Genomic DNA, 19,342 nt, shown 5'->3' with positions numbered 1-19,342 from the left:
TGCTGTAAACAGAACCTGGATTCATCCGAATAAATGACGTTTTGCCATTCGTGTACCCAGGTTCGTCGTTGAGTACACCATCGCAGGCGCTCCTGTCTGTGATGCAGCGTCAAGGGTAACCGCAACCATGGTCTCCGAGCTGATAGTCCATGCTGCTGCAAACGTTGTCGAACTGGTCGTGCAGATGGTTGTTGTCTTGCAAACGTCCCCATCTGTTGACTCAGGAATCGAGACGTTGCTGCACGATCCGTTACAGCCATGTGGATAAGATGCCTGTCATCTCGACTGCTAGTGATACGAGGCCGTTGGGATCCAGCACGGCGTTCCGTATTACCCTCCTGAACCCACCGATTCCATATTCTGCTAACAGTCATTGGATCTCGACCAACGCGAGCAGCAGTGTCACTATACGATAAATCGCAATCGCGATAAGTTACAATCCGACCTTTATCAAAGTCGGAAACGCGATGGTACACATTTCTGCTCCTTACACGAGGCATCACAACAACGTTTCACCAGGCAACGCCGGTCAACTACTGTTTGTGTATGAGAAATCGGTTGGAAACTTTCCTCATGTTAGCACGTTGTACATGTCGCGCCAACCTTGTGTGAATGCTGTGAAAGGCTAATCATTTGCATATCAGAGCATCTTCTTCCTGTCGGTTAAATTTAGCGTCTGTAGAACGTCATCTTCGTGGTGTAGCAATTTTAATGGACAGTAGTGTATTTTCATCAGCTTGGCCTGTAATGCAGAAACTAGAATTGGACTGGATACAACAATTTTCTTTTGAATTTTCACCGGCATTGCCTGTAATGCAGAAAATAAAATATATTTGCAGCGCGTAAGAGATCTCAGGGGATTCATTACACTTCGATGAATATGTGCCGTAGCGTGCACAGGGCCCCGAGCCGTAGTAGTGCTATTTCATCTTTAGTTTTCTGCACTGCTGCCTTCTCTTCTACTATCCTTTATATCTATCAGAACAACTCTTCAACTATCGATCTATCTAGGATTAGAAACGTGTAAAGAAAACCTGATATGACAAGTTTTACCGAAAGTGACAGTTTTCATTAGACACTTCCGAAATGACAAGAAATACCAGTGTAATTTTAATAACAGACAAAATTTTAATCATCAGTATATGGAAAGTTTTCAGCAATCGCAGATACATTTTGGTAACAATAGTGGTTTTTCCCCAGAACAGCATCAAAGCCAGTCGGTTGGCATACCTAACCAACAATGTAGTCTGAAAGGTCAACCAAGCTATAATGTTTCGCCGCCAACACGTATAGCGTCGGCTCCACCAAATAGTAACGCACCGCAAACAGGAAATCAGTACGTACAGAAAACACACCATTTCAACTCATATCGCAATGCACCTATAGAAATGATTATCATGACAGACGTAAAAGTAATGAGCACAATTTTCAGCATACATTTAATAACAGTAGGTCTTACCAGCAGCAGGATCATCCGCAACAGATTATCATGAATGAACCAGACAGTAGATATCATCCCGAACGTAATACGTCAGGAAGAAATAACAGAACAGTACAAATACTTGAAATGCCACAGCATCCTCCCGCAAATAATAGCACGTCAGATAGAATTTGACTAGATACAGTACAGGTTGCATCTTCCAGCAACGCAAGCAATACTTTTGACACACAGAATCTTGTTCACGAAAATGTTATTACTTTTGACGACATCCGAGACACTCTTTTGCAGGAAAAACCAGTTATTCAAAAAACCATTTCACACCCTGTCATTGAAGTAAAGATTGGATCATCGAAATTTTCAGCAGTAATAGATTCTGGATCACCTATGTCACTTATAAGTGATGAAACTTTCAACGAATGTAACAAAGAGAATATCTATCCTACGTTACCATTAGGCAAAACTAAAGTAAAAGGTGCAGTATCTGGTAAAAGAGTAGCTGTAAAATTACAGACACATTTATCATTTTGTATTGCAGGTCATACGTTTCACTCAAATTTTTGGATTGTTCTCTTATTGACAACAGACGTTATTTTAGGTACGAACTTTATGGTACAATACGACGCAATTATTGACTTTCAAAATTCCTATTTAATGTTAAAGGATGAAAATGTACAACTGGCATTAGAATTTCAGCACTCGTTAGCTGCAGAAGAACAAACAATTAATCGTACAGAGGTCATTTCTATATCGCGTTACATAGACTGTTATTTGACATTGTTCACAGATACGTATGTACACAACTATAATACTCCAGACGAAGCCGACTATGATGTTATGCAGATGATTTCTGATAAAGTTAAACAGAGCAGTGAAAATACAGACGACGAACGTACTCAGCTACGCAAAATTCTTTTACAGCAAGCTCCAGTTTTTGACAACGTCCCTGGTACTATGTCCGGTTTTATGTATGAATTTCAAGTTAAACAGCACGACACATTTAAAGCCAAACATTATCCCATTCCGTATATTCACAGAGAACAAGTTAAGAAAGAATTGCAAGCTATGCTTGACCAAGGAATTATTGAACCGGCAGTTAGTCCGTACATAAACCCACTCCATATTGTTAAGAAGAAGGATGGTTCACTTCGTCTCGTACTTGATTCGCATCACATCAATGACATTATTATTAATGAAACAGATCCCCCTCAGACACTAGAAGAACTTCTACAGAGATTTCATGGTACTGCTATTTATTCCACATTAGATTTGAAATCTGGATTTTGGCAAATTCAGCTCCATCCGGACTGCAGAAAGCACACGGCTTTTCTCTGTTTTGGTGACTGTTATCAATTTTGTAGATTACCGTTCGGTCTAACTATTTCTTCAGCAGCATTTATTCGCGGTTTGAATACAATACTTCCGACAGAATTAAATGACAGAATCACAACGTATGTAGACGACATTCTTATTGCAGAAGCTAACTGGTCTCAACACAATCTAATTCTTGAACAACTGTTACGAACTTTTCGTGTCCATGGACTCACAGTTAATCTCAGTAAATCGCACTTTGGCAAAACTTCTATAAAATTTCTTGGACATGTAATTTCAGCAGAAGGCATTGCGCCTGACCCGGAAAAACTTCAAGCTTTACGTGACATTACTGTTCCTACGACGAAGGAACAACTACGCAGCTTTTTGGGTTTAATTAACTTTTTTCGTAAATTTATTCATTACTCTGCTTTAAACACCCCTAGATTATGTCAATTGACGGGTAAAAACACTATTTGGTCCTGGGATAGCCAAGCACATTCTGAATTTGTCAATCTGAAACAAGCTTTGTTGACTGCACCACTTTTATCACATCCAGATCTTACTAGAAATTTTTCCATTGCCACCGACAGTTCTAACACCGCTTTAGGCGTACACGTTTTTCAGGAAATTGAAGAAGATGGTTCTACAGTAATTAAAAACATCGCCTTTGCGAGTCGTATTCTGTCACCTGCTGAACGCAATTATTCTGTTACGGAACTTGAAACATTATGTGTTGTATGGGCATTTACGAATTTAGGCATTTTCTTTATGGAAGACACACTACCGTTTACACAGATCATAGAGCTACACAGCTTTTACTTTCCGCAAAATTTACACACGACAGGTTAAGCAGATGGAAACTTTATTTACAGGAATTTAATTTTACAAATGTTCACATTCCCGGTACACAAAATATTGTAGCAGACGCACTATCCCGTTCTCTCAGCAACAATCAGCAAGACATCGCAACCAACTTCTGCCAAGTAAATTTTAGCGTCATGTATATTCAACAAGTTGCATTTGAAAATTTCTATTCGCATCATTACGAGACATAGCACAAGAGCAGAGTAAAGACAACGTGTGGAAAGAAATTAAACACCTTTGGCAAGATAGGAATAATGTTACCATTAGAAACCATTACACTGTACGCAATAATATTCTGTTTCGCCGCTCTCACCCTGACAGCAACAGTTGTTACTATGTATTCCTGACGAGCTTGTTAACAAATTAATTTGGTATACTCATTTAAGTTACGCACATTACGGAGCCAGAAAATGTTTTCTTATACTGAGACAGATGTTTTATAAAAATATATGAATACTTTGTAACTGGCCAATGAATACCACTGTCTCTTATATTCTAAATTTGTCTTTTGTCACTTACATGCTATTATATTTGAATACCAGTAGTCTGATGCTATACTCATTAGTTCCTATTTTGAATGATGACTTCTGATGGTTAGTAACTCGCCAATGAGTGCCAATGATTACTATAACTAGATGAATTATGTAAATGATATGCCATTAATTAACTCTAGCTTTGAATGATCACTTTTGAATAATGCATAAAAATGGTTTGTAACTGGCAGTGAGTGCCAATGTTCACTGTAATCAGATTACTTGTGAATAATATTCTGTAATACTTCATACATCGTACAGAAATGTTTAGTAACTAGGCAATGAGTGCCACCAATTACTCAAATCGGTTGATAGACTAGTGTAATTCTCAATGATGACTAGCATAAGACTTAATGTCCTTCACCTTCTGACCTAATTGCCAGAAATTACTGCAATATCCGTTTGTCCTGTCCATCCTTATGATCATGGAGCACCATATTTGGTCATCATCATCATTTAAGACTGATTATGCCTTTCAGCGTTTAGTCTGGAGCATAGCCCCCCCTTATACAGTTCCTCCATGATCCCCTATTCAGTGCTAACATTGGAGCCTCTTCTGATGTTAAACCTATTACTTCAAAATCATTCTTAACCGAATCCAGGTACCTTCTCCTCGGTCTGCCCCGACTCCTCCTACCCTCTACTGCTGAATCCATGAGTCTCTTGGGTAACCTTGCTTCTCCCATGCGTGTAACATGACCCCACCATCTAAGCCTGTTCGCCCTGACTGCTACATCTATAGAGTTCATTCCCAGTTTTTCTTTGATTTCCTCACTGTGGACACCCTCCTGCCATTGTTCCCATCTACTAGTACCTGCAATCATCCTAGCTACTTTCATATCCGTAACCTCAACCTTGTTGATAAGGTAACCTGAGTCCACCCAGCTTTCGCTCCCATACAACAAAGTTGGTCGAAAGATTGAACGGTGCACAGATAACTTAGTCTTGGTACTGACTTCCTTCTTGCAGAAGAGAGTAGATCGTAGCTGAGCGCTCACTGCATTAGCTTTGCTACACCTCGCTTCCAGTTCTTTCACTATGTTGCCATCCTGTGAGAATATGCATCCTAAGTACTTGAAAGCGTCCACCTGTTCTAACTTTTTTCCTCCTATTTGGCACTCAATCCGTTTATATTTCTTTCCCACTGACATTACTTTCGTTTTGGACATGCTAATCTTCATACCATAGTCCATACATTTCTGATCTAGCTCTGAAATATTACTTTGCAAACTTTCAATCGAATCTGCCATCAAAACTAAGTCATCCGCATATGCAAGACTGCTTATTTTGTGTTCACATATCTTAATCTCACCCAGCCAGTCTATTGTTTTCAACATATGATCCATGAATAATATGAACAACAGTGGAGACAAGTTGCAGCCTTGTCTTACCCCTGAAACTACTCTGAACCATGAACTCAATTTACCGTCAACTCTAACTGCTGCCTGACTATCCATGTAAAGACCTTTAATTGCTTGCAAAGTTTGCCTCCTATTCCATAATCTCGTAGAACAGACAATAACTTCCTCCTAGGAACCCGGTCATATGCCTTTTCTAGATCTATAAAGCATAGATACTATTCCCTGTTCCACTCATAACATTTCTCCATTATTTGCCGTAAGCTAAAGATCTGGTCCTGACAACCTCTAAGAGGCCTAAACCCACACTGATTTTCATCCATTCGGCCCTCAACTAATACTCGCACTTTCCTTTCAACAATACCTGCGAAGATTTTACCCACAACGCTGATTAAAGAGATACCTCTGTAGTTGTTACAATCTTTTCTGTTTCCATGTTTAAAGATTGGTGTGATTACTGCTTTTGTCCAGTCTGATAGAACCTGTCCCGACTCCCAGGCCATTTCAGTTATCCTGTGTAGCCATTTAAGACCTGACATTCCACTGTATTTGATGAGTTCCGACTTAATTTCATTCTACCTCGAAATCTGAAACATTACTGATCGCATTTTCACCTACATTGAGCAACTCTTCAAAATATTCCCTCCATCGGCCCAAGGCATCCACAGGATTCACCAGCAGTTTTCCTGACCTGTCCAAAATACTTGTCATTTCCTTCTTACCTCCCTTTCGAAGACTGCTAATTACACTCCAGAATGGTTTTCCAGCAGCTTGACCCATAGTCTCCAACCTGTTTCCAAAGTCTTCCCACGATTTCTTCTTGGATGCTGCAATTATCTGTTTGGCTTTGTTTCTTCCTTCAACATAACTTTCTCTGTCTACCTGGGTTCTGGTATGTAGCCATTTTTGATACGTCTTCTTTTTCCTTTTACAGGCTGCCTTGACTGTATCATTCCACCAAGCTGTTTGCTTCATCCTACTTTTGCACACTACTGTTGCAAGACATTCTTTAGCCACTTCTAGTACTGTGTCCCTGTACCTTGTCCATTCCTTTCCCAATGACTGTAATTGACTACATTCAACTAACTGGTACCTTTCTGAGATCGCTGCTATGTACTTGTGCCTGATTTCCTTATCCTGAAGTTTCTCCACTCTTATCCTCCTACATAAGGACCTGACCTCCTGCACTTTCGGCCTCACAATCCCAATTTCACTGCAGATTAAATAATGATCAGTGTCATCAAAGAATCCCCTGAATACACGTGTGTCCCTCACAGCGTTTCTGAATTCCTGATCTGTTATTATATAGTCAATGACAGATCTAGTTCCCCTGCCTTCCCAAGTATACCGGTGAATGTTCTTATGTTTAAAAAAGGAGTTTGTGATTACTAAGCCCATAGTGGCACAGAAATCCAAGAGTTGTTTCCCGTTCCTGTTGGCCTCCATATCCTCTCCAAATTTACCCATAACCTTTTCATACCCTTGTGTTCGATTTCCAATCCTGGCGTTAAAATCACCCATGAGCAGAACACTGTCCTTGTCCTTTACTCTAACAACCACATCACTGAGTGCCTCATAAAAACTATCTATCTTATCTTGATCTGTCCCTTCACAATGCGAATATACTGAAACAATCCTAATTTTCTTGCAAGACACTGTCAAATCTATCCACATCAGTCGTTCGTTTACATACCTTATTGCAACTACGCTGGGTTCCATTTCTTTCCTGATGTAAAGCCCTACACCCCATTGTGCTATTTCTGCTTTGACTCCTGTATTCTCCCACTTCCTCTTCTTCCTCACCCCTTACCCAAATGTCACTAACAGCTACAACGTCCAGCCCCATCTTACTTGCAGCCTCTGCCAGCTCTACCTTCTTCCCAGAGTAGCCCCCATTGATATTAATAGCTCCCCATCTCATTACCATTTGTTTGCCAAGTTGTATCTTAGGATTCCCTGGTTTGTCAGTTAGAGGTGGGACTCCGTCACCTCCAAAGGTCCGAGGCATTTTGCTCTGATTATTGCCAGCATCATGTTTAAAGTACCAGGGAAGCAGGTTGCTAGCCTTACTTGCCCCGAGTCCCATTGGGTTTTACCCCTAACGGCTGAGGGACTAACCGGTGGATTTGGTAGTCTTTGCCGTATGAGCACAAAGGTGACCATGACTCAGAATATGTCCGAGATGCCCAGCCTTATTCCAAAGTAACTGGTATCCCGACTGTCGGGACCACTTACTTGGCCACTCATACGTTGCCCGTGGTTCATGAACTAGGACATGACTACAGGAACCCACACCATGAACCACATATTTGGTTTTTGCACTAATTCCACATTGGTGAAAGAGTGTGGTGTTGACACAGCATGCTGTCCACCACCTTGAACAATGGAGATGTTATTATGGTCCCACTGTTTGGTGTACCTAATGTACTACCAAATGATAACATTGAATATTAATACGACATTTCAGTGTCTTGGCTACACTGATTAATCCTTCAGGGAAGAGAACTTCAGATTGTCTCACTTGGTGTTGTGCTTCTGTAGAGAGATATGGACTTTCAGTGCAGCTACGTGCAACCTACTGTGCTACAAGCATGATGCAATCCTTCCCTTTCCTATCCTAGTTCTTGTAAAATGGTAGAAATATATACAGTGCATGCGCACTTTATGTCATTTGTTAATATGTTTTGTACTCATTGCGTATCTTAGTTCATGTAAAATGGTAGAAATATATACGGTGCGTGTGCACTTTATGTCATTTGTTAATATGTTTTGTACTCATAGCGTATACTAGTTCTTGAAAAATGGTAAAAATATATACAGTCATGTGCACTTTATGTCATTTGTTAATATGTTTTGTACTCATTGCGTATACATTTTGTAATTTCTTGATATGTTCTGTACTCAGTGCATGTGCACTCTATTTCATTCTATGTTCTGCACTTATATATATATGTATATACTCTGTGACTGTAAACTTAGTTAATTAAGAAAAAATTGTTTCTCATGGCAAGTGCAATTGACTCACCATCGCTGCCAAATTTTTGCCCCCCCCCCCCCTCAGTGGAGGGTTATGTAAGAGGTCCGAGCAGATGTAATTTTGTGTAAGAGGTCCGAGCAGATGTAATGCAGATGTAATTTTATGTAAGAGGTCTGAGCAGATGTAATTTCGATGTATTGCTCATGCGCTGCCTGCGATATGCAAGGTATAAGAGAATCGCTGACCAGAGAGCAGTGTTGACTGCAGTAGGTACTGTGTAGCTGTAGCAGTCAGTTGTTGCTAGTCTGCGCTTGTCTGGAGTCGGCTCTAGTCTGGTATGGTGTATCGTGTTGGCTGGTCGGTCGCGGTGCAGCAATGCCGGAGCCTGAGTATTATTGTATAAGGTAAAAAGCAGCCTCGCGCATATTTAGTAATGTTATCTGAACTCCCATGTAAATGTTTTAAAAATGTCCTAATAATAATCTTTGTCATATAAAGTAATTTCTAACAAGCATTCATTTCAATTTAAAGAATTTACTAATTCCTCCAATCCATGATCATTCCGATTGTTGCAAAAGAAAAATCAGTTGCTTCCTTTCATAAATGACCAATCTATCGGGCAGCATTGCACAGAGCTGTGCCGGAAAAATTTATTGTAAGAGCAGATATATTCAACAATTTTATTGAGGTAAGAATTTTTCCTTTTTTATTCAGAATGATCTTACAGGGCCATGACGCAGCACTGCTGTCGTCCAAAATTTACCAGGTTACTGAATTTATTTTTTATTACGAGGTTTAGGAATTTTTTTGTTTCGAGCTTACATTAGATGAGAAAGGAATTTTGTGGGTACATTAAATGGGAAACAAATTTTGAGTAGAGGTTAAATGTTAATGAATGTCTGTAGGGAGGATATAAATGGGAGCCAATTTTGATCTGAGGTTACACCAAAATTAGAATCATATTCATTATTATTATTTAATACAATTTGTTGAGGAGGTTACAACATGTACGACGTTGCATACGTCGTGTGTGTTTCACTTTTTTTGCCAGGCAGTGTATATGTATTCTAATACTCGTGGTACACACTATTCAGTCAAGGGCAGCTTTCTCTGAGCAAAAGCAATATTAAAGCACGTCAGCTTAAGTGCTCATAAACAATGAGACCTGACATAAAGTTAACTGGACCAGACTAACGCCAGTACTATGGTCGAAATGTTTGAGGGGTTTCCTTTAAGCCAGAGATTAAGAACTGAAAAATTTAATATCTATGAGAGTGACAAAAGTGGTGGCCATGGGGAAATCCTACCATATGGCTGTGTCTATCAATTCATGGCTATACTGCAAAATGGTCAGGCCTGCTGAGTGAACGAGGTAGTCTGCTTACACGAGCGAATTGCAATGTTCTGTTCACGATGCTGAACAGTTGAATTGTTACTATTTACCATCAAGGCGGCAAGTGCCAATAACAGAATGCGTCCACGACGGAGACGAAGCTGCTCCTGTTGCAACGTACCGAAGCTAAAACTGAATGTGCTGGAGGCGATGGTGCTACGATCTCTTATGGCTTCTGAGAGGCCACCCTGCAGTCCACCTGCTGAACTGACCGCGTTTTTTGCCGACAGAGGTCATTCTGGCGGTCAAAAGCACTGAAAAAGTGGTCCTCACTGTATTCGCGAGCGTCAGTGAGGAAGAAGAAGGTACTACTTAAAGTTTTTTAAATTTTTAGCAGTTGCCACCATTCTGAGTAACTTATTTTCTTAAATTGATCACTGACAAAATACTTTTCCAGATTGGATTGTTTGGAACTTAACGAATGATTATAATAACATCCTTTTTCTCCTGGAAGTTTTACTAATGGGTTAAGTTGCTACTGGAAATTATAGGAACGCGAAATAAAACTAATATAAAAATGAATTTACCATTGAGTTGTTCATTGTCAAAGAGTCTCGAATCTTTAGACCGACTGCTTGATTATTAATTATTACTTTTCTCTGTATTTTGTGGAGGCCTTGGTTTGGGGGGAAGGGCGGGACAAACACACGCACGCTTCCCGATATATGGCACTACAGCTTGAACAGATTTGAGTAACCTGTGGAAGGAAGCTAATTTAGGTCCAGCATTCTCGCTAATTAGGCACAACCTTACTGTTTGAAAGAAAGAAAAGAGCAGAGCAGGAAACAGATCAATGATAAAGTTTAAATTAGGAAGTCTACTTATGGTACGCTAAAAACGGAAAATTACGCTGTTTCATGTAGCACCAGCTCTGTACATCAAGAGGCAACTTATATAACTCAGTATTAGCTTCTACGCAATAGACAGTAAGGAGGTGTACACATATACTGTCTCTCAGAAACGACGTATCTTCTGTATGAATACGTAACACTGAATACCACCGTACCCTTTTGTGTGAGGTTCACAGGATTAAACAGAGTGGCACATCATTGTAACATGCCACTATGCGATTACAATTCGCCGGCCAGTGTGGCCGTGCGGTTCTAAGCGCGTCAGTTTGGAACCGCGTGACCGCTACGGTCGCAGGTTCGAATCCTGCCTCGGGCATGGATGTGTGTGATGTCCTTAGGTTAGTTAGATTTAAGTAGTTCTGAGTTCTAGGGGACTGATGACCTCAGTAGTTAAGTCCCATAGTGCTCAGAGTCATTTGAACCATTTTTGATTACAATTCACTTTTAGCCCATTGTTTTGCAGTTACATTCGTGGGCACTGTAAATGTGAACTTGGAGATGAAAATTTGAGCCTTAGTAGCGGTTCAGGTGGGCCCCTGTGTGTCTCGGGTGTCCTTTGTTAGAAGAGGGCAGTCTGTGAATCTTATTAGGTCCACAGGCCTCCCTGGGGTGTTTAGTAACCTTCACGGAAGCCAGGGTGTGGCGTTCTCCGCCGCTTTGGTGTGAACACGGTCAGCAGCAGGCCTTACCATCCCCTCGGAATAATGTGAGCATGACATTTTTGTCTATCTGCACTAACTTCAAAGGCCTAGATATCGTGGTGCCGGTCAGCTAGCGCGGGAGTGTCGGTTTCGATCGGCTCCAAAAATTTGGTTTATTCAATGAGATAGCGTCTTGTCAACTAGTACATGCCGTGCATGTGCCATTCAAAGAAAGTAACACTGCTTCATTCCAGTGCAAACATAATGATCGTAAGATGCATGCAAAAAGTGAGAATTTCGCTGCCATTTCTGCAATTTTTTGTAAATTTCGTAACATTTCTCATCTGTCTTATTTCCAATAGGTTGGATTCATCTCCTTCACGTTGAATGTTTTAAAGGCTGTAAGAAGGACAGCAAAAAGTAACTTTTTGGGTATTCGAGGATGGATTATCGGAGGACTCGGGAGCTAAACACCATCTGGGACAGGTTCCCTTATTTTCCTGAACTTGAGGAGACATAACTTTACACAAGCCACTATAGCATGATATAGCCGAGCAGCTTGCGTCTCGCATGCTTTGGGATGCATCCTTAATTGCTGAATTAATTCCAGTTAGGTCTTAGTGCCAGTAATCAGGATAAGTAAAGACCATTTACAACGGTTGTGGGCCAGCTGCGCCCAGTGGAGGATACAACGGCTGTACGGTACCCATCCAAGCCGATTCACTGCATGCATTCAGGCCAGAGGGGGAGCAGCTTCATACTGGTAAGTGGGCACATATTACCAAGTTGTTTGTCAGTTGGACTAATCACCACAGTAACATCGCACAACCTCTAAATTTGTGAAATGTCATTTAGTCTCCTCCCACACTTCTGATAGCTTCACTTTGTCAGGCAGTGCTTGTCGATTTTCGTTTTTGTAAGCAGTTTCACATTTATCGTCTAGCAGTGTACATTCAGCCAAAACAGTATGAGACTCCGCATCGCGATACTGACATGCGGAACTTATTATATAAATGGAACAGAGACGAACAGGGATCATTTCATCGACGATACGAGCCAGAAAGGAGGAAATCCTCTGGCACCAGAAACTTCTGAAGAAGACGCTGTATGGACTTGCATCTGGGAACGAGAATCTCGTAAATGGTGAAGGTGGTCGGCTGCTTGTGTGCTACTGTCGTGAGCATCTATGGAACGTGATTAAAGATCGGTGAATCTACAAGGAGGCTACAAGGTTTATCTTCAATCCTCATCACATAACTTGAAGGCCAGATGCTTACGCGCTGAGTAAAGTAAGGTAGGCTGTAAACAGTGACAGATATGACGACAGAGAAAAGTGGTGACACAGCGCAAATGCTTCGGCACATACCGTTCAGAGCACTTACGAGGGAACCTCCCCATCGCACCCCCCTCAGATTTAATTAGAAGTTGGCACAGTGGATAGGCCTTGAAAAACTGAACACAGATCAATCGAGAAAACAGGAAGAAGCTGTATGGAACTATGAAAAAAATAAGCAAAATATACAAACTGAGTAGTCCATGCGCAAGATAGCCAACATCAAGGAGAATCTGAGGTCAGGAGCGCCGTGGTCCCGTGGTTAACGTGAGCAGCTGTGGAACGAGAGGTCCTTGGTTCAAGCCTTCCCTCGAGTGAAAAGTCTACTTTCTTTATTTTCGCAAAGTTATGATCTATCCGTTCGTTCATTGACGTCTCTGTTCACTGTAATAAGTTTAGTGTTTTGCGACCGCATCTCATAACCGTGCGATTAGTAGACGAAAGGACGTGCCTCTCCAATCGAAACCGAAAACATTTGATCGCAAGGTCATAGGTCAACCGATTCCTCCACAGGAAAACACGTCTGATATATTCTATACGACACTGGTGACGGCATGTGCGTCACATCACAGGAATATGTTGTCGACCCACCTAACTTGTACACTTGGTGAATGGGTAAAAAGATTCTTCTACCTTGCCCGATTTAGGTTTTCTTGTGGATGTGATAATCACTCCCAAAAAAGTGATGAAAACATAGGAGTTTGTCACATAAACTGCAACAAATGAATGGAACAGTTTCACAGTCACTCAGTTTTCCCTGTGCTCTGTAAAAACATATGTTTTTAACGTTTTCAAATTTTTCCGTGTGTAGACCGTCAAATCCTGCATATGTCCAAGCAAGTCAGAACATGTTCTGGAATTTTGGAGAGCGAAGTTGATTATGTGTGAGTGCCTGAACTTTGATAATTGACACACGATCACGTAAACAATACTGCTCTGTGTACCTGTGCAGCTTGCAAAATAATTGTCTGAAAATAAAAAAAAATTAAACTTTTTACTCGAGGTAAGACTTGAACGAAGGACCTCTCGTTCCGCAACTGCTGACGCTAACCACGGGACCACAGCCTTCTTGAGCTCAGATCATCTTTGATGTTGCACATCTTGCGCATAGACTACTCAGTTTTTATATTTTGCTTATTTTTTCATAGTTCCATACAACTTCTTCCTGTTTTCTCGAGTGATCTGTGTTCAGTTTTTCAAGGCCTATCCACTGTGCCAACTTGTAACTAAATCTGAGGGGGGTGCGATGGGGAGGTTCCCTTGTTAGTTGAAAACGGGACACCACAGAGGAGACACGTACACGTTCCCCTGTTAACCCAACAACGTCGTCAGTTAGGACTGCAATGGGCACGCGACCGTCGGGATTGAACTGTGGATCAATGGAAACGTATCTCCTGGTAGGATCAATCAACACCCTTGTTACACGAGGTCAGCGACAATGTTCGGGTATGTTGTTATAAAGGGGAACGGCTCTTGATAGGTGCCAACGCCGATGGCGCAACTACCGGCCTTTAAGTGAATTGCTTGCCTTGTGCCTAAACATATGGTGCTGCATACTTTTGTAAACCTACCAAGGACTTGTCGAATGCGTGACACGTTGAAGTGCTATTGTATCGCGTTCCGAAGATGGTCATAATGTTTTGGTTCTTTAGTGTATGTCAAGTCAGGAGTTTTCGTGGCTCGTAGCTCCCTCAAAAATCGGTTAAAACTTCGTACTCTGTGTATGTTCATATATTTACATGCCGCATGCAATATCACGGTGGATAAAGATGCAACACTGAAATACACCACACTGCTTTTCCTCAACCTAATGTACTCGTATTTAACGTATACTCGGCGGTCATGAAGAATAGGATAGTCCATATTACCCTCTACCACTGGGAAGGAATACGAATGCTACAGAAATGCTGAACACCAATTAATCCGCGTTAATGGTTTTTGGGCTCTGTGGCAGTGGGTTGAGTTACTCGAAGAAATGCACCAACCGGTCACCTTTTCTACAACTTTATTCCTTCCAAGTGCCGTTTCGGGCTTTCGCCCAACCTCAGTTGCCGTAATACATTTATACGTTTTTGACTGAAACTGCCTTTATTGACTGAAGTTTGATCGCTGCCCCCATCTTTTGTTATGCAGGAGGTGCGTTCAGTAAGTAATGCAAGATTTGCTTCGTCGGCCAATTCCGGTCAAAAAAATGCTGTATTTGTTGTGAGACGTTGTCGTTGAATATTGGCGCTTCCAAGTTCCGATTGTTGGCGGCGCTATAGATAGCCTTCAAAATGGAGTCTGTCTCGGAAGTGCGTTCGACGCAAAGAGCTGCCATTGAATTTCTTTTGGCGAAAAACTAGGGCATCGCAGATATTCATAGATGTTTCAGAATGTCTACGATCTGGCGTGAACAACGGTGCTGTAAGTCGTTAGGCGAGGCGTCTGTAATCATCGCAACAAGTTCGCTCAAATCTGTCCGATCTCCCGCATGCCAGCCGGTCGCACATAGCATTGTTGCAATATGCGTACAGTCTCATTCGAATTTATCGACGGATCTCAAACTCCTCGCTGCACAGTTGGACGTCTTTGTTGGTACTTCTGACATTTTCCAACAGTTGGATTACTGTAATGTACGTTTCCACTGGGTTCTTCGCCGCATAACAGAAGACCGTAAAAAGAAACAAAGGACAATCTGTGCGGATTTACATGCGCACTAGGAGGCTGGTTGTGACAATTTTTTGTCGAACATCGTCGCCGGCCAGAGTGGCCGAGCGGTTCTAGGCGCTTCGGTCTGGAACCGCGCGACCGCTACGGTCGCGGGTTCGAATCCTGCGTCGGGCATGGATGTGTGCGATGTCCTTAGATTAGTTAGGTTTAAGTAGTTCTAAGTAGTGATGGGGAGCTCGTGAATGAGTCGTTCAAATGAACGCTTCACTCCAGTGAAGTGTGAACTAACCACTCAATTTCAATGAACTGGCACTTCAAACTCTTCACAGATAGCACACTCCACACTTTTGTCTAGTTCACTCACTCTCTTCCACTCTCCCTTTTCCACTACATCGGCGCTACGTCACTCATTCTCCCTTCACTTCAGTCCTCCCTCTACTGCCTGTCGACGAATCGCGCGGTGAAATACACTTAGAGCAACAGTTGCACTTTGCTTTCCCATCACCTAAACCGGCGAAGAAACCCCAAATTTCACTACTTTTAGGCGATCGTGAGTTGCTAGCCATTGTATAAGCGTGAACAGAAACAAAAACTGCTTTCCGAATAAAATAATGAGGGATTTTACCTGAAATCGTACCACTGACAATAGGTGACAGTTTACATTATGAATTTAGAGGGTTATTATTCTCAACAAAAATTAAATATACAGGAAAACTTCTGAATAATTACGAAACGTAGGTATATAGACTTTGTGACAGTGGTAAACATACTCAATCCATTTTGGATTAAATTTTAAAAGGAACATAAAATTGGACTGCATTTCGTTGGTAGCCCTAGTTTTCAGTCCTTGAATAAAACAAATAAGGTTTCACTTGGCAGAAAGGTTTTTTTTTTTTTTTTTTGGCGCTTCATGAGAAAATGTCGAGCAAGATTAAACGTAATACCTTCTTTATATGTGACATGCTTCTCTGTTTATCTTTCCTTTGTCCCCTTCGACCATGCTTTATTTAAGTTAACTCACGTCAGACGCTGTAAGACGCAAAACGTTGCGTGCACGTTACTGCATAGTTCGGCCATCTGTTGGTAAAATTATGAAGTATTACGAAGCTTCATTGTACGAGCGAAGCGAAGCGAGCGTAGCCGCGGCTGAGCGGCGAACTGGGCAACTTCGCCAGGCCTCCGTACTTCATGAATGAACTACTTCATTTGAACGCTTCACGGCAAAGAGTGAAATGAATGAAGTAGTTCACGGGAATGAACGAGTTCGACCCATCTCTAGTTCTAAGTTCTAGGGGACAGATGACCTCAGAAGTTAAGTCCCATAGTGCTCAGAGCCATTTGAACCGAACTTCGTCACAGGCGATGTAACGTGGGTTCATCACTTCAGACCGGAAAAATAACGTCAATCCACGGAGTGCTGCCAAACCACCTCTCCTCGAAGGCGGTAAAGTCATAGCGGCGGTCAGAAACTCTGAAAGGGCCGTTCTGTTCTTTTTGGTGTCCTCCCTCAAGGTGCAACGACCAACTTTCAAGTTTATTTCGCCACCCTCAGGAAATTGAAGAAACGACGTTTTCGTCGCCCCAGAAATGCAAGCGAACTTCTCCATGACAACGCAAGGCCTCATACAAGTCTACGCACCAGAGCGGAGATCGCAAAACTTCACTGGACTGTTCTTCCTCATCCACGAGGCACTCCGGGGGAAGCAGTAAGTGGATGATGGGAAGGTTATTGACGCAGCAAGACATTGACTCTGATGTCGACCAGAGGAATGGCATGTGGGCGTAGAGGCCCTTCCAGTAAGGTGGCATAAGAGCGTCGCATTAAACGGAGATTATGCTGAAAAATAGGTTTTGTGGCCGAAAAACGGGAGTAATATGGTGTATTGGAATCCTGAATAAATCAAACCTGCTCTCAGAACAAAAGTGTTGTATTATTTATCGATAGTCCCTGGTAGCTTGTAGCTCCCATTTTCGTTGTACTGTATAATCACTGTTAGGATCACTAATGCGCCTTGGCGGATGTTTGCCTTTGTTAATATCAGAAATTACTTGCAAATGAGGTGTAATTTCAGATATAAAGAATCGCAAATGTCGGCTGTCGCCCACCGCTTTACACATTAGTTCACCAGTGAGCGTCAGATGTTGTTTCATTACGTGCAATTGAGACAAATGCCTTCTTCAACTGTCGGAAAGTACAGGATAATAGTATCATTGATGAATTGTTCCCAGTATTTTAAATATATTACTTAAGATACACCTATAATCCTAAACAGTATCATTATTATTGTTATTTTATTATTATTATTGTTATCATCACTTCAAAAGTGCTAGTGCGTAATACTATCCGAAATAACCAGACCATGAGACCGTGCCGTCCACACTGCGCGCGGTCCGTAGTATATACGAGGGCTGTTCAGAAAGTAGGGAACGTTTCCGTCTGATGCCGTTAGGCGCGCGCCGACAGCGTATATTTTGGTATGTGCGTGCTCGGCAACTCAGTCGGCATCCATCCGTGACAGCAGGAACGTCTCTGCGCGTCTGATTTTTTCGATATTCGAATTTGAAATGTGCGCTGCAATCGAAAATCGCGACAGTTGTGAGGTGCGGTCTGTGATAAGGTTTTTGTTGGCAAAAAACCTAAAACCTGTAGAAATTTATCGTGAACAGTGCGAAGTGTACGGAAACAACGTAATGAGTGAATTTTCCGTCCGGAAATGGTGCATTCGGTTTAAAAATGGCCGAACCAACGTACATGATGAAGAGAAGAGTGGACGCCTGAGCATTGTGATTGACGATCTTGTCGCTAAAGTTGTTGAAACTATTCGTGAAAACCTTCACAATAGCGGAGCTTTCGCTTTCTTTTCAACAAGTTCCACGGACTTTGTTGTTTGAAATTGTCGCTCAAAAGCTAGGTCACCCAAAATGCTTACAGAGCACCATAAAGAACAATGAATGGGGGCAACATTGACATTTCTGGTGGCCTACCACAAGCATGGTGATTCATTACCGGATAGAATTGTAACCGGTGACGAAACTTGGGTGAAACACGTCGATTGAGAGACAAAATTACAGTCCATGGAATGTGGGCACATATGGTCCCCCCAAAAACCAAGAAAATGTTTGCAGACATTGTCAGCAAAGACGTTGATGGCAACAGTGTTTTGGGATAGGTGAGGTGTGCTTCTTATTGATTTTCTCGAACGTGGAGCAACCATAAATTCGCCCGGTACTGTCAACCTTTGCACAGCTTTAGAAGAGCAGTTCAAAACAAACGCCGAGGAATGCTGACATCCAAAATTTTGTTGTTGTACGACAATGCCCAGCCTCACATGGCAAACCGCACTAAAGAATTCCTTAATTCATTCAAATGGCAAATATTCCCCCATCCGCCCTACAGCCCCGACCTTGCACCAAGCGACTTCCACTTGTTTCCCAAGATGAAGAACAGGCTTGCAACGCACCTCTTAGATGACGACGCAGAACTCCAGGCGGGCGTGACTCACGAGTTGAAGTCTCAGGTGGCAGAATTTTACGACGAAGGTCTTTCAAAGCTTGTCCACCGCTATGATAAGTGCCTCAATGAATTTGGTGACTATGTGGAAAAGTAGTCTGCCAGTCGCTCTTTCAGGTGCGTGTAATAAAATGCACTTCTTGCACTTAGTTTCTTTTTTCAATGCCAAAATGTTCCCTACTTTCTGAATAGTCCTCGTATGATGTGGGGAAACCGCCTCTGGCCACCTACAGTAACCCTCCTCCAAAGACATCAGTATCTCCCACAGTTGTGTTGCATAGAAATCGTTGTTCTCGTTGCTGTTAACTGTCAACTTTTCTCCACTTGTGGCAAGTAACGCTCAGTAGTTTACCTTTTTCCAGTGCCTGTAGAAAGATTATTGGAATCCTCATTGTTGAGTGGCCACATTTTTTTCACAAGGTCTTTCATTGCTAATCAGTGTGTACATGTAGTGACTATGAACAATAAGTGATGGAA

At 41.9% G+C, this 19,342-nt stretch overlaps 1 protein-coding gene across 1 annotated transcript in view; it reads right to left on the bottom strand.

Moving 5' to 3' along the window:
* The window catches only part of LOC126095283 (cytochrome P450 4C1-like), a 292,169-nt gene that overhangs the window by 154,911 nt on the left and 117,916 nt on the right, over positions 1-19,342 (bottom strand). The gene's annotated exons all lie outside the window — the stretch shown is intronic.

Source organism: Schistocerca cancellata, chromosome 8 (genome assembly GCF_023864275.1).
Source record: "Schistocerca cancellata isolate TAMUIC-IGC-003103 chromosome 8, iqSchCanc2.1, whole genome shotgun sequence".
Taxonomy (NCBI): domain Eukaryota; kingdom Metazoa; phylum Arthropoda; class Insecta; order Orthoptera; family Acrididae; genus Schistocerca; species Schistocerca cancellata.
This window is presented reverse-complemented; position numbering and strand designations above follow the sequence as displayed.